The sequence below is a fragment of the Apodemus sylvaticus genome, chromosome 1 (genome assembly GCF_947179515.1).
Source record: "Apodemus sylvaticus chromosome 1, mApoSyl1.1, whole genome shotgun sequence".
Classification (NCBI taxonomy): Eukaryota; Metazoa; Chordata; class Mammalia; order Rodentia; family Muridae; genus Apodemus; species Apodemus sylvaticus.
In genome coordinates this window covers 121670400-121685144 of record NC_067472.1, presented here as the reverse complement: position 1 = coordinate 121685144, position 14745 = coordinate 121670400, and positions in this window count along the sequence as shown.

The following is a 14745-nucleotide window of genomic DNA, read 5'->3' as shown; positions in this document are numbered from 1 at the left end:
AAAGCTAGAAAATGCAAACCAGTAAAAAGAAAAGTGTTCGTCAAGCAGAAAATGACATAGAAATACCCCCACTATGATTGCTAGAAATCATTTTTTTGACAAATGATTAATAACCCATTGTGTAAATGTACCACATTTTCTTTATTCATTCCTCAGTAGAGAAATTCCTAAATTGTTTGAAATTTCTGAATATTATAAACAGAACAACCATAAGCATGGTTGAGCATGTATCTCTGTGGTAGGGTAAAGTGACACCCAGTTATTTGTCCCAGAAGAGTATAGCTGGATCTTGAGATAAATTGATTTCCATTTTCATTAGGAAATACTAAACTTATTTTCATAGTGTTTATAAATTTCCATATCACCTATCAATAGATTTGATTTGTATTTCCCTAATGATGAAATATAATGGACATTTATTAAATGTTTCTCAGCGATTTGGGCATCCTCCTTTGAAGATTTTCTAATTAGAAGAATACTTCTTTTTTTTTCAACCGTGGTTTTTTTTGTATTCTTATTTTCTAGTTTCTTTTCTTTTTTTTCTTTCCTATATTCTTTGTTTATATTCCCAATGATTTCCCCTTTCCCAGTTCCCTCCTCCCCACATGTCCCATAAGCCTTCTTCTCTCCACCCATTCTCCAATCAACTCCCTCCTTTATATCTGTCCTGGTACTCCCCTATAATGGTAGATCAAGCCTTTCCAGGACCAGGGCCCTCTCCTTACTTCTTCATGGGAGTCATTTGTTATGCTAATTGTGCCTTGGGTATTCAGAGCTTCTGGGCTAATTAATATGCACTTATCAGAGATTGCATTCCATTTGTATTCTTTTGTTATTGGTTTACCTCACTTAGGATGATATTTTCCAGTTCCAACCATTTGCCTAAGAATTTCATGAATTCATTGTTTTTGATTGCTAAGTAGTATTCCATTGTGTAAATATACCACATTTTCTGTATCCATTCCTCCTTTGAGGGGCATCTGGGTTCTTTACAGCTTCTGGCTATTATAAATAAGTCTGCTATGAACATAATGGAGCATGTGTCTGTATTACATGCTGGGGAATCGTTTGGGTATATGCCCAGGAGAGGTATAGCAGGGTCCTCCAGAAGTGTCATGTCCAGTTTTCTGAACAACCACCAGACTGATTTCCAGAGTGGTTGTACCATCTTATAATCCCACCAGCAGTGGTGGAGTATCCTTCCTTCTCAGCATCCTTGTTAACACTTGCTGTCTCCTGAGTTGTTAACCTTAGCCATTCTGACTGGTATGAGGTGAAATCTCAGGGTTGTTTTGATTTGCATTTCCCTAATGCAAATGATGATGTTGAGCATTTCTTAAGGTGCTTCTCTACCATCCGAATTTCTTCAGGTGAAAATTCTTTGTTTAGATCTGTACTGCATTTTTTAATAGGGTTATTTGGTTCCCTGGGGTCTAACTTCTTGAGTTCTTTTTATATATTGGATATTAGCCCTCTATCGGATGTAGGGTTGGTGAAGATCTTTTCCCAATTTCTTGGTTGCCGTTTTGTCCTTTTGACAGTGTCCTTTGCCTTACAGAAACTTTGTAATTTTATGAGGTCCCATTTGTCAATTTTGGATCTTAGAGCATAAGCTATTGGTGTACTGTTCACGAACTTTTTCCCTGTGCCCATGTCCTCAAGGGTTTTCCCCAGTTTCTTTTCTATTAGTTTCAGTGTGTCTGGTTTTATGTGGAGGTCCTTGATCCACTTGGAGTTGAGCTTAGTACAAGGAGATAAGAATGGATCAATTTGCTTTCTTCTGCATGCTGACTTCCAGTTGAAACAGCACCAATTGTTGAAAAGGCTACCTGTTTTTCCATTGGATGTTTTCTGCTCCTTTTTTGAAGATCAAGTTACCATAGGTGTGTGGATTCATTTCTGGGTCTTCAATTCTATTCCATTGGTCCACTTGCCTGTCACTGTGCCAATACCATGCAGTTTTTAACACTATTGCTCTATAGTATTGCTTGAGGTCTGGGATACTTGTTTTTTCTATACAGGTTCGTCTGCCTACTCCACAGCACAAGTCACCTGTCTGCCCGCTGCAGGGGCCGCAGGGTTGTGGTGGAGATGTCGGCCGCAAGAAGATACACCAGGTCAAACAGTTCCACGTGGGACTTTATTTAAGATGGGGAAAGGGGTAGTGGGCGGGAAGAAGGAAGGAAAGAGAGAGAGGGGGAGAAATGCTACCCAGTTATATATGGGTGATGACATAAATTACAGGTAAAGGTGGGCCATTGAATTCTGGGTATATGGCGGCTGTTGCCTTGGCAACAGGCCTATAGTTCTAATTGTCGCCTACATGATGTCACAGGCCTCGCAGGTCTTAGTACTAACATCTCTGTACTTCTTCCATTAAAAAGAAAAGGAAAAAAAGGAGGGGGTGATAATGAAAAGGAGTGAGTGCTCAGTGTCTCTTAAACTACTTTCTGCTGTCTAGGGGCATTGTCAATTTCACGGTGTAGCTGACTTTCATCATCAGTGTCCACTTGGTATATGTTGGCATCAGGTACATCTAGGGACAGGGGCTCTTCCATGGGCAGTGGCTGGTAATTCTGTAACAGAAGCTGATTAATAGTTTGGTTAGAAGATTTTTTGTATTTGCCATTGGAGGAATGTAGAAACAAGATTAATTAGGCAGGGAGCAAACAATAACACCAGGAAGATGACTAGAAAAGGCATTATAAAAGGAAGTATCCATTTCCATATAGGGTTTTTGAAAATGCCAGAACTGGAGGTCTCACAATCTCTGAAGTTCTTTATATCTGACTGAAGCTCCTGGATTTTGTTTCTCACTATCCCAGATTGGTTGACATAGAAAGAGCATTCTTCTTGGAGGAACAGGCAAAGACCACCTTCTTTAGCTGTCAGGACATCTAGGCCCCGACGGTTCTGAAGCACCACGACTGCCAAAGAATCGATCTGCTTCTGGATAGTAAGCACAGTTTCAGTCATCCCCTGGAGATTGCTTTTAAACTGGGAAGTGAATGTATTGTATTGGGCCATAGAAGTCGTAATTCCTGCCACACCAGTACCAACAACTATGGAAATTCCTGTAGCAACCAAGAGTGGCACTATCTGAACTGCCCTCTCATGTTGAGCAGCTATCATATCTACAACTGGGATTGGCAGGTGCTCATTTCCCTGGATTAGTCCCAGCTCAGAGAAAAGGAATACCAATGGGCAAACTCCTGACCAGCTGGCAGGTAGGCGATGATATACCTGAGTGTCACAAAGAACTGACGTGTTGTTCTGGATTGCGGGGCATTGTGGAATTGATGATATATCAAGGCTTATGGTTTTATTACAGTCTAGGGAGCTTAGTGTTCTTACAGAATGTGCCCCAGAGGTCTAAAGACAGTTTTCCATGCCAAAGAGAGGGACAGAGGTAAGGTACGAAGTCATGGTGACATCGGAGTCAGGACAGCTAACAAAAGGTGAGGTAAGATTATTTGGCAGTATCACTGGAGAAGCTGTAAGTGACAGTTTTGAGTCTATTCCTGGGGGTACACATAACCAACAATCTTTAAACCGATCAGGCCTGGTGACATTAAGGAGCTGGTATGCTGAAGTCAGGGTTTGAAGCAACAGGCGAAATGACAAGTTAGTGCCATTTATGAGGGGTGCTGTCAAAGAATCAAGGACCTCAGAGGAGTATTTAATTATCTCCCCTACTTTTCCAATATCTAGGGGTTGGGCGATTGAGATATATTTTCTCTGAATATGGGTGGTACTTACTGGGGAACTGGGCTGGTTTTTATGATAGAGCTTACCAAAAACTCCTGTCTCTGACCTGGAATCCCACGGGTCTTGTATGTAGAAGAAAAGTGTCTTGCAGTGTTGCTAGAAGAAATGATTGACCCATGATTCTAGCATATGTATCTGACAAGACCATATGGGCAGCCCCCATATTCATCTGGCCATTCTTTACAATAACCTTCTGTCTGGTCAAAGAGGAAGCAAGTATAGAGATCATAATACTTAGATGGGATAACAGATGCAGGGACGATCACGATTTGGATTGGTTCCTGGCATCCGGCTATGGAACAGTTTCCTGACCGTATTTGGAAAGACTGTTTGTTATCTGTGGGGGTTTCTTGAACCTTGAATCTCCAGATGTAAGGACTTCCCTGGATGGAAACGAAGAACAGCAGGGGTAGGACAAGAAACTCATGTCTAATCCAATGAGGTCGAGCTCGGCTGCAGGAGTGGAATCTCATGTTCTGGAATTGGGGGCAAGGTAGATGGTCTCGATGTCCTCCGGAGCTTAAAAGAGCATGGTCCTGTTAGGGTTGGCGTGAATGAAGAAGAGTCATTTTCATGTGGAGGGATGAAAGGTTTAAGGTGAGACAGATGGACCCAATGAGAAAATCCTTCGAGTTTAGCAGCTCTAGGGCTCACAAGAATCAATTTAAAAGGGCCCTGACATTTGGGAGAGAGGGGTGAGGGCCAATGATCTGGAGGGGATAAGAGGACTTGGTCTCCAATGTTGACAGGTAGTGGACAGGAGACAGTCTGTGGCCATGGTAGATGGTAGTCAGCAAAGTCCCATAGGAGAGAGTGAAGGTGGCAAAGCAATGGGGTGAGTAAGTGGTCTGAGAGGGGAGAGCATTTAGGTGAAAGACCATGAGTTAAAACTGGACATCCATAGGTTCAAAGGGTGAGATGAGAAGAGTTCTCTTGGGAAGAGCTCATAGTCTGAAAAGAGCCAGAGGTAGGAGTTTTACTCAGTCAAGGTAAAGTTCCTGTGACAGCTTAGCAAGAGTGGTTTTTAAAGAGTGATTAGTTCTTTCTACCTTACCTGAAGATTGAGGATAGTAGGGAATTTGAAAATGCCAAGGGATGTTTAAGGCCTTAGATAGACTCTGAGAGTTCTGGGAAGTAAATTCAGGACCATTGTCTGACTGAAGGGAGGCTGTAACACCAAACCAGGGGATGATCTCTCAGAGGAGGAGATCAGAGACTGTCGGAGGCCTTTTGTTAGTGGTGGGAAAGGCTTCTACCCACCCTGAGAAGGTGTCCACCAAGACCAGGAGGTACTTGGCACACTTTACAGTAGGCATATGGGTAAAGTCAAGCTGCCAGTCAGTTCCAGGAAGAGAACCTCTAGCCTGGTGGGTAGGGAAAGGGGTACTATGATATCTCGAGTTGGAATCTAACATCTGACAGATTTTACAAGAAGCAATGATAGATTTTAAGAAATTTAAGTCTTCAGGAGTAGGCTGTAAGTGGGTCTTAACAAAAGAAGATAACACTCTGCTGTTAGAATGAAAGAGTTGGTGAAGATAGGATAGAGTTTGGCAAGTGTCAGGGGGTGGAAGTAGAGATGTGACTTGTAGTGTCAGGATGTCTCGGGGAAGGCGAGATGAGTTTATCCCCCCAAGGGCCGCAGCTCTGGCTGCCTCATCAGCTCAGTTGTTTCCCTTAGATACAATAGAGTCAGCCGTCTGGTGGGATCTGCAGTAGACTATCCCAATAGCTGTGGGGAGATGGGAGGCCTTTAGCAAGGCTAAAATATGGATTGCATTAGTTACTGATCCTCCTGTTGTGGTAAGTAACCCGTGCTCTTTCCAGATAGCAGTGTGGGACAGGAGGATATGGAAAACATATTTAGAATCGGTATAGACATTGAGGGATTGTCTCTGTGTCAGTTGAAAGGCACAAGTGAGAGCTATCAGCTCAGCCTGTTGATTAGTGGTGTGTACAGGAAGGGCCTGTGCCTCTACCACCTCGGTATCTGACACTATGGCATAGCCAACTTTTCTAGTCCCTTCATATAGAAAGGAGCTTCCATCTGTGTACCAAGTATAAATGGCTTGAGGCAATGTACCCTCCTGTATGTGTGAGGGATGAGGTAATAATTGCTCTAAAGTCTCAGTGCAGGAATGAGACAGGGAGTGGTTAGTATTAGGTTGGGGAAGAAGAGTAGAAATATTAAGAGGAGGACACGATTGGAAGGTGAGCATGAAATCCTCATTAGTGCTACCTGGAGAGAAAGAACTCTGGAGGGAGGTAGAGTCTGCAAGCCTTTGTAAGTTAGGAGCTGGGACAGGTTATGAGAAGAGAGCACAGTTATAGCAGATCCCAAGCTTAATTTCTTTGATGCTTGAATAAGGAGTTCAGCAGCTGCTAAGGCATGAATACAAGGGACCCATCCCTGGATGGTTAAATCTAGTCTTTTTGACAAGTATGCTACAGGTGCAAAAGAAGGTCCCAGTTGATGACCTAAGACTCCAAGGGCAAATCCCTCCTTTTCAGTTACATAGAGGGAAAAAGTGCAAGTCAGGTCAGGGAGATGTAAGGGTGGGGCCTTAAGGAGATCCTGTTGGAGCCTCTAAAATGGCTTGGCAACAGATTTGAGAAGAGGTTCATAGGTGGTGCCTAATGCTGCCTCATATAAGGGTCGAGAAAGGAGGGAAAAGGAAGGAACCCAGGAAAGTAAAAAGCTAGCCATTCCTAGGAATGATAAAATCTCTTCCTTTGTAGAAGGAACAGTTAAAGACTAAATCAGATTCTTTCTATCTAAGGTAATAGCCTTATGGGTTGGGGTAATTGTTAATCCCAAATAGGTAACCTGAGGAGTGGACAGTTGAACTTTAGAAGGTGAGACCGTGTAGCCTTGACTGGAAAGGAAATTTAGAAGAGCAGAAGTGTCTGCTTGGCTAATCTCTAGAGATGGGCTACAGACAAGGACGCCATCTACATAAAGAAGAATTTTACATCTAGGGAGAGATAAAGAGAGTAAGTCAGAAGTTAGAGCCTGGCCAGATAGGTGTGGGCTGTCTCAGAATCCAAGGTAAGTTGGGTAGAAAAGTGGGTGTCAGGATCCATCCAGATAAAGGCAAATATGTTCTGTGACTGGGTGTCAAGAGGAATAGAAAAAAATGTGTCCTTTAGATCTAGGACTGAGAAATGAGAAGTCCCTGAGGGGATGGTAGAAAGAAGTGTGTAAGGATTAGCTATGAGAGGATGGAGAGGAAACACTGCAGCATTAATGTGCCTGGGGTCTTGAACCAGGCGATAGGTACCATTAGGTTTCTTAACTGGTAATATAGGGGTGTTGAAAGGAGAAGAAGTGGGAAGAAGGAATTTTTTCCTTAAGAGGTCAAAAATGATAAGCTTAAGTCCCCTGAGGCTCTGGAGAGAGAGAGGGTATTGAGCTTGGATGATGTACTTGGTAGGGTCCAGTAACTGGATGACAACAGGAGAATGATGTCTAGCAACAGAGGGGTTCTGGATGTCCCAAACTCTGGGGTCCACCTGAGAAGCTGGTAGAGGAAATAACTGGTAGGTTGACTGGCTAGAAGAAGTAGGGGAACTGCTGGCATGCTTGGGTTCAGGCAAGTGGGGGGAGCAAAAGAAATTGAAGCCCCCAACTTAACTAAAAGATCTCTTCCTAATAACAGAATGGGAGAAGTTGGCATTACCAAAAAGGAATGGGTGAAGGGTATATTTCTAAAAGTGCAGCTAAGTGGTGGGTTCTGATGAGGAAGGTAAGGCTGTCCTCCTATCCTGACTATGGGAAGATGCTAGGGTGAGGTGTGACCCCAGAATTCCACCAGGACCGAATAAGTGGCCCTGGTATCCAAAAGGAAAGATATGTGCCTCCTACATACCACGATAGTTACCCGGGGCTCCCTGCTGGTGATGGGTGAGGTCAGGTCGAGGGAGCTCTGGCCCCTTCATTCATCCATAGCCAAGCCTAGGAGTTCAGATGGAGGGGTTTCTGGATGGGATGGCCGTCTGTTATGTGTGACACTAGGGCAATCGACACCACAAAGTCCCTCACAATGACACCTAGGATATGGTCCTTTTGGCTTGCAGGGGGGTTGGGACAAGCCTTTGTCCAGTGACCTTGTTGACCCCATCTATAGCAGGGAGCTAGTGGTACCTGAGCCTTGGAAGGCTAAGGGCCTGGGGTGGTAGGTAGAGCTGGTTGGACAGCTTTTGCCAGCATGTGGTGCTTTTGTTTTGGGTCTTTTTCATCTCTCCCATGGTATACCTTGAAGGCCAGTGCCAACACTTCCACGTGTGGAGTTAGGAGCCCCCTCTCCAAGTGCCTAAGTTTAGCTCTTATGTAGGAGTATCTCTGGGAAAAGAAATAAGTCATTAAAAGTTGCTTACCTTCCGGATTCTCAGGATCTAGGTTAGTGTATTGTAATAAAGCCTTTGTGAGGTGGTCTAAAAACTGAGATGGATTTTCCTGTTTGTCCTGGACAACCTCTTGGAGTTTTTCAAAATTTACTGGCTTTAAGGCTGCCTTTCTGAGACCAGCCAGAAGGCATGTAACAAACCTGTCTCTGGCTAAAATACCAGCTGTGGAATTGTAATTCCACTGAGGGTCCTGGTCAGGCACTTTCTCAGATCCAATTGGATAGCTTCTATCTGTCTGGTGAATTTCATCTGCATGGGTTCTTGCCTCTTCCCAAACTCGCCTGCATTTATCAGGAAGTAAATTGTTAGTAAGAATCATATAAATATCACGGAGAGTCAAGCTGTAAGATTGAGTAATGTACTGAAACTCTTTAATAAAGTAAGAAGAGTTAAATGTGTAAGAATCCAGTCTATTTAATATTTGAGAAAGTTCGCTCAATGAGAAAGAAACATGTACTCTAACCAGACCATCAATTCCAGCCACTTCCCTCAGAGGAAGGACAGGCAGTGGGTCAGGTGTCCTCGGAGTAGAAGAACTTGGGGGTTAGTCTGTAGCTTTAGAACGTATAATTGGAGGGGTAAAGGTTGGCGCCAGTTCAGGGCATTTGGAGTGACCTGTAGCTGCCACAGAGGGAGAGGAGGGATCTGGGGAGGTTGGGTTGGTAGACTCTGGGACCTGGTGTGAAGGAGAGACCGAGGCTGCAGTTTGGGATTTCGCAGTCCCAAAACACCTGGTGCAGGTGGGTGGTGGCTCGTCACTGGGATCAAAAGTAGCATGATCAAGCAGAGGGTGGGTAGGTTTCATGGCTAGGAGAAGCTGTGATGGGGAGCAGGCAGAGCAGAGGGAGGGCTTAGAGCAGAGATAGATAAAAGCCTGAACATATAGAACTTGTTCCCAGTTACTGGATTGCTGACAGTATGTATTAAGATCCCTTAAAACAATTGGATCTAGGGTGCCATTTGGAATTATTGTCTAACTTATATTGAGTCCAGACCTTATTACAGTGGTTTATTAGTTTTGACCGCCTCAAATTGTGTGTTAGTTTCAGAGACTTGAGATTTTTCCAGAAGACATCCCAGTGGAGTGCCTGGAGGTATGAACAAAGACAATTTATTGCCCATTGGGTGGGTGGGAAAGTAGGAATGTTGTTAGATACAAATCCAGCGTCCTGGAAGAGTAATAACAACAAAATGCAGCTAAGCTAAAGGGCCTAGGCCATCGCAAAGGCCTTTAGGAGCTGAGACATCCTCAGAATGCCAGAGGAAGTGCCCTGCCTGGGCCAGGACTTTGTCTGCAGCTGTAAAAGCTAATGGGGGATTTTAGGGTCACTTCCGGATTGGGGTACACCTGGGGGTTAAATGTCCTATCACAAATGTTAGCTGGAGAGGCAAATCTTAGCTCTAGAAAAGGTTGCCCAGATCCCTTCTGCAGCTAAGATTCCCTCCAGCCAACCGAAGCACCTTACTGATAAGCCTCTGTGTGTTTGTTAAAGATGTGCAATCCTATAGCCAGGAGTGTGGAACTGTTTGGTCTGGTGGCCCAGAGACAAGCCATGTGGTAAGCCATAGCGCACAGCTCAGGTGATGAAGCCTGTGAGTCTCAGGTTCCAAAGTCCACTAGCAGTGGCAACAAAGGCAGTGGCGGTGGCAGTGGAGTTGGTGGCAGTGTAGCTAAGCTTGGTGGACAGGGCAGTAGTAGCAGTGACAATGACAGCAGGTGTCAGTCCTGTCCATAGCAATTGCAGGCAAAATCTCCTGGCTGAGCTCACCAAAATGTTGGTTTTTATATGCAGGTCCGTCTGCCTACTCTGCAGCACAGGTCACCTGTCTTCCCACTGCATGGGCCAAGGGGATGCAGTAAAGATGTGGGCCACAATGAGATACACCAGGCCAAACAGTTCCATGTGGGACTTTATTTAAGATGGGGAAAGGAGTAGCAGGCTGGAAGAAGGAAGGAAAGAAAGAGAGAGAGGGGGAGAAATGCTACTCAGTTATATATGGGTGATGACATAAATTACAGGTAAAGGTAGGCTATTGAATTCTGGATATATGGCAGCTGTTGCCTTGGCAACAGGACTATAATTCTTTGTTTTTCCTATTCTTTTTTTTATTATTCTTTTTTTAAAATTTATTGATATATTTATTTACATTTCAAATGATTTCCCCTTTTTTGGACCCCCACTCCCCAAAAGTCCCATCAGTCCCCTTCCCTCCCCCTGTTTTCCCACCCAACCCTTCCCACTTCCCTGTTCTGATTTTGTTCTATACTACTTCACTGAGTCTTTCCAGAACAAGGGGCCACTCCTCCGTTCTTCTTGTACCTCATTTGATGTGTGGATTATGTTTTGGGTATTCCAGTTTTCTAGGTTAATATCCACTTATTAGTGAGTGCATACCATGATTCATCTTTTGATTCTGGGTTACCTCACTTAGTATGATGTTCTCCAGCTCCATCCATTTGCCCAAGAATTTCATGAATTCATTGTTTCTAATGGCTGAATAGTACTCCATTGTGTATATATACCACATTTTTTGCATCCACTCTTCTGTTGAGGGATACCTAGGTTCTTTCCAGCATCTGGCAATTACAAATAGGGCTGCTATGAACATAGTAGAACATGTATCCTTATTACATGCTGGGGAATCTTTTGGGTATATGCCCAAGAGTGGTATAGCAGGATCTTCTGGAAGTGAGGTGCCCAGTTTTCGGAGGAACCGCCAGACTGATTTCCAGAGTGGTTTTACCAATTTGCAACCCCACCAGCAGTGGAGGAGTGTTCCTCTTTCTCCACATCCTCGCCAACACCTGCTGTCTCCTGAATTTTTAATCTTAGCCATTCTGACTGGTGTAAGGTGAAATCTCAGGGTTGTTTTGATTTGCATTTCCCTAATGACTAATGAAGTTGAGCATTTTTTAAGATGTTTCTCTGCCATCCAAAATTCTTCAGGTGAGAATTTTTTGTTTAACTCTGTACCCCATTTTTAATAGGGTTGTTTGGTTTTCTGGAGTCTAATGTCTTGAGTTCTTTATATATATTGGATATTAGCCCTCTATCTGATGTAGGATTGGTGAAGATCTTTTCCCAATTTGTTGGTTGCCGATCTGTCCTTTTGATGGTAGGACAATAATTCTAATTGGCTCCTATATGACATTACAGGCCTCGCAGGTCTCGGTACCAACAATACTGATTCCGAAGAAGTTCTTTTACTGCTGAGAATAGTTTTAGCTATACTGGTTATTTTCTTATTCCAGATGAATTTGAGAATTGCTTTTCTAACTCTGTGAAGAACTGAGTTGGGATTTTGATGGGGATCATGTTGAATCTGTAGATTGATTTTGGCAAGATGGCCATTTTAACTATATTAATCCTGCCAATCCATAAGCATGGGAGATTTTCCCATTTTCTGAGGTCTTCTTCGATTTCCTTCTTCAGAGACCTGAAGTTCTTGTCATATAGATCTTTCACTTGTTTGGTTAGAGTCACACCAAGATACTTCATATTGTTTGTGGCTATTGTGAAGGGTGTCATTTCCCTAACTTCTTTCTCAGCCTGCTTATCCTTTGAGTATAGGAAGGCAACTGATTTGCTTGAGTTGATTTTATAAACAGCCACTTTGCTGAAGTTGTTTATCAGCTGTAGGAGTTCTCTGGTGGAGGTTTTCGGGTCACTTAAGTATACTATCATATCATCTGCACATAGTGATAATTTGACTTCTCCCTTTCCAATTTGTATCCCTTTGACCTCCTTATGTTGTCTAATTGCTCTAGCTAGAACTTTGTACTGGCTAGTTTTGTGTGTCAACTTGACACAGGCTGCAGTTATCACAGAGAAAGGAGCTTTAGTTGGGGAAGTGCCTCCGTGAAATCCAGCTGTGGGGCATTTTCTCAATTAGTGATCAAGTGGGGAGGGCCCCTTGTGGGTGGTACCACCTTTGCACTGGTGCCCTTGGGTTCAATAAGAGAGCAGGCTGAGCAAGCCAGGGGAAGCAAGCCAGTAAGAAACATCCCTCCATGGTCTCTGCATCAGCTCCTGATTCCTGACCCGCTTGAATTCCAGTCCTGACTCCCTTTAGTGATGAACTGCAATGTGGAAGTGTAAGCTCAATAAACCCTTTCCTCCCCAACTTGCTTCTTGGTCATGATGTTTTTCAGGAATAGAAACCCTGACTAAGACAAACTTCGAGTACTATATTGAAAAGATATATATAGAGAGGGCAGCCTTGTATAGTCCCTGATTTTAGTGGCATTGCTTCAAGTTTCTCTCCATTTATTTTGATGTTGGCTACCAGTTTGCTGTATATTGCTTTAACTATGTTTAGGTATGGGCCTTGAATTCCTGTTCTTTCCAAGACTTTTAGCATGAAAGGATGCTGAATTTTGTCAAATCATTTTTCAGCATCTAATGAAATGATCATGTGGTTTTTTTTTTTGAGTTTGTTTATATAGTGGATTGCATTGATGGATTTCCTTATATAGAACCATCCCTGCATCCCTGGGATGAAGCCTACTTGATCATGGTGAATGATTGTTTTGATGTGTTCTTGGATTCGGTTGGCAAGAATTTTATTTAGTATTTCTGTATCGATATTCATAAGGGAAATTGGCCTGAAGTTCTCTTTCTTTGTTGGATCTTTGTATGGTTTTGGTAGCAGCATAATTGTGGCTTTGTAGAACGTGTTGAGTAGTGTTCCTTCTGTTTCTATTTTGTGGAATAGTTTGAAGAGTATTGGTGTTAGGTCTTCTTTGAAGGTCTGATAGAATTCTGGACTGAAGCCATCTGGTCCCATGCATTTTTTGGTTGGGAGACTTTCTATGAGCTCTTTTATTTCTTTAGGTGTTATGGGACTGTTTAGATGATCTATTTGATCCTGATTTAATTTTGGTGTTTTATATCTTTCTAGGAAACTGTCCATTTCCTCCAGATTCTCCAGTTGTGTTGAGCATAGGCATTTATAGTAGAATCTGATGATTTTTTGAATTTCCTCAGTTTCTGTTGTTATACCCCCCTTTTCATTTCTAATTTTGTTAATCTGGATACTTTCTGTGTGTCCTTTGGTTAGTCTAGCTAAGGGTTTATCTATCTTGTTGATTTTCTCAAAGAACCAACTCCTGGTTTTGTTGATTCTTTGTATGATTCTTTTTGTTTCTACTTGATTGATTTCAGCCCTGAGTTTGATGATTTCCTGATTCTACTCCTCCTGGGTGAATTGGCTTCTTTTTGTTCCAGGACTTTCAGGTGTGTTGTTAAACTGCTAGTGTATGCTCTCTCCATTTTCTTTTTGGAGGCACTCAGGGCTATGCATTTTTCCTCTTAGCACTGCTTTCATTGTATCCCATAGATTTGGGTATGTTGTATCTTCATTTTCATTATCTTCTAAAAAGTCTTTGATTTCTTTCTTTATTTCTTCCTTGACCAAGGTATCATTGAGTAGAGTATTGTTCCGTTTCCATGTGTATGTGGGCTTTCTGTTGTTTTTGGTGCTATTGAAGCCCACTTTTACTCCATAGTAATCTGCTAGGAGGCATGGGATTATTTTAATCTTCTTATATTTGTTGAGGTCTGTCTTGTGACCAAATATATGATCAATTTTGGAGAAGGTACCATGAAATACTGAGAAAAAGGTATATTCTTTTGCTTTAGGATGAAGTTTTCTATATATTTCTGTTAAATCTAACTGGTCCAAAGGTTCAGTTAGTTTCACTGTGTCCTTGTTTAGTTTGTTTTCCATTGAGGAAAGTGCAGTGTTGAAATTACCCACAATTATTGTGTTAGGTGCAATGTGTACTTTGAGCTTTAGTAAAGTTTCTTTTATTAAGGGGGTGCCTTTGCATTTGGAGCATAGATGTTCAGGATTGAGAGTTCTTCTTGGTGTATTTTTCCTTTGACCAGGAAGAAGTGTCCCTCAGTGTATCTTTTGATGACTTTAGTTTGAAAGCCAGTTTTATCTGATATTAGAATGGCTACTCTGGCTTATTTCCTGAGACCATTTGCTTGTAAAATTGTCTTCCAGCCTTTTATTCTAAGGTAGTGTTTGTCTTTGACCCTGAGGTGTGTTTCCTGTATGCAGCAAAATGTAGGGTCCTGTTTATGTATCCAGTGTGTTAGTCTATATATTTTTAGTGGGGGATTGAGGCCATTGATGTTAAGAGATATTAAGGAATAGGGATTATTACTTCCTGTCATTTTTGATGTTAGTTTTTGTATTTGATTGATTATCTTCTTTTGTGTTTGATGAAAGAAGGTTACTATCTTGCTTTTTCTAGGGTGAAGATTCCCTCCTTGTATTGGTGTTTTTCTCCTATTCTTCTTTGTAGAGCTGGGTTTGTGGAAAGATATTGGGCAAATTTACTGATCTGGGTAACACTTCAAGTACTAAATTACATAGGTAGGAAAAGAGTGGACAACCTTTTCTTGTTCCTGATTTGAAAATTGTTTTGTTGGCTTCTTTCAATTAATTTGATGTTGTTATAGACTTGAACACTGCCTTTAGTATGTTATGGCATGTCCTTATATCCATGACTTTCACCAGGATGGAGCACTGAATTCTGTCAAAAGCCTTTTCTAAATT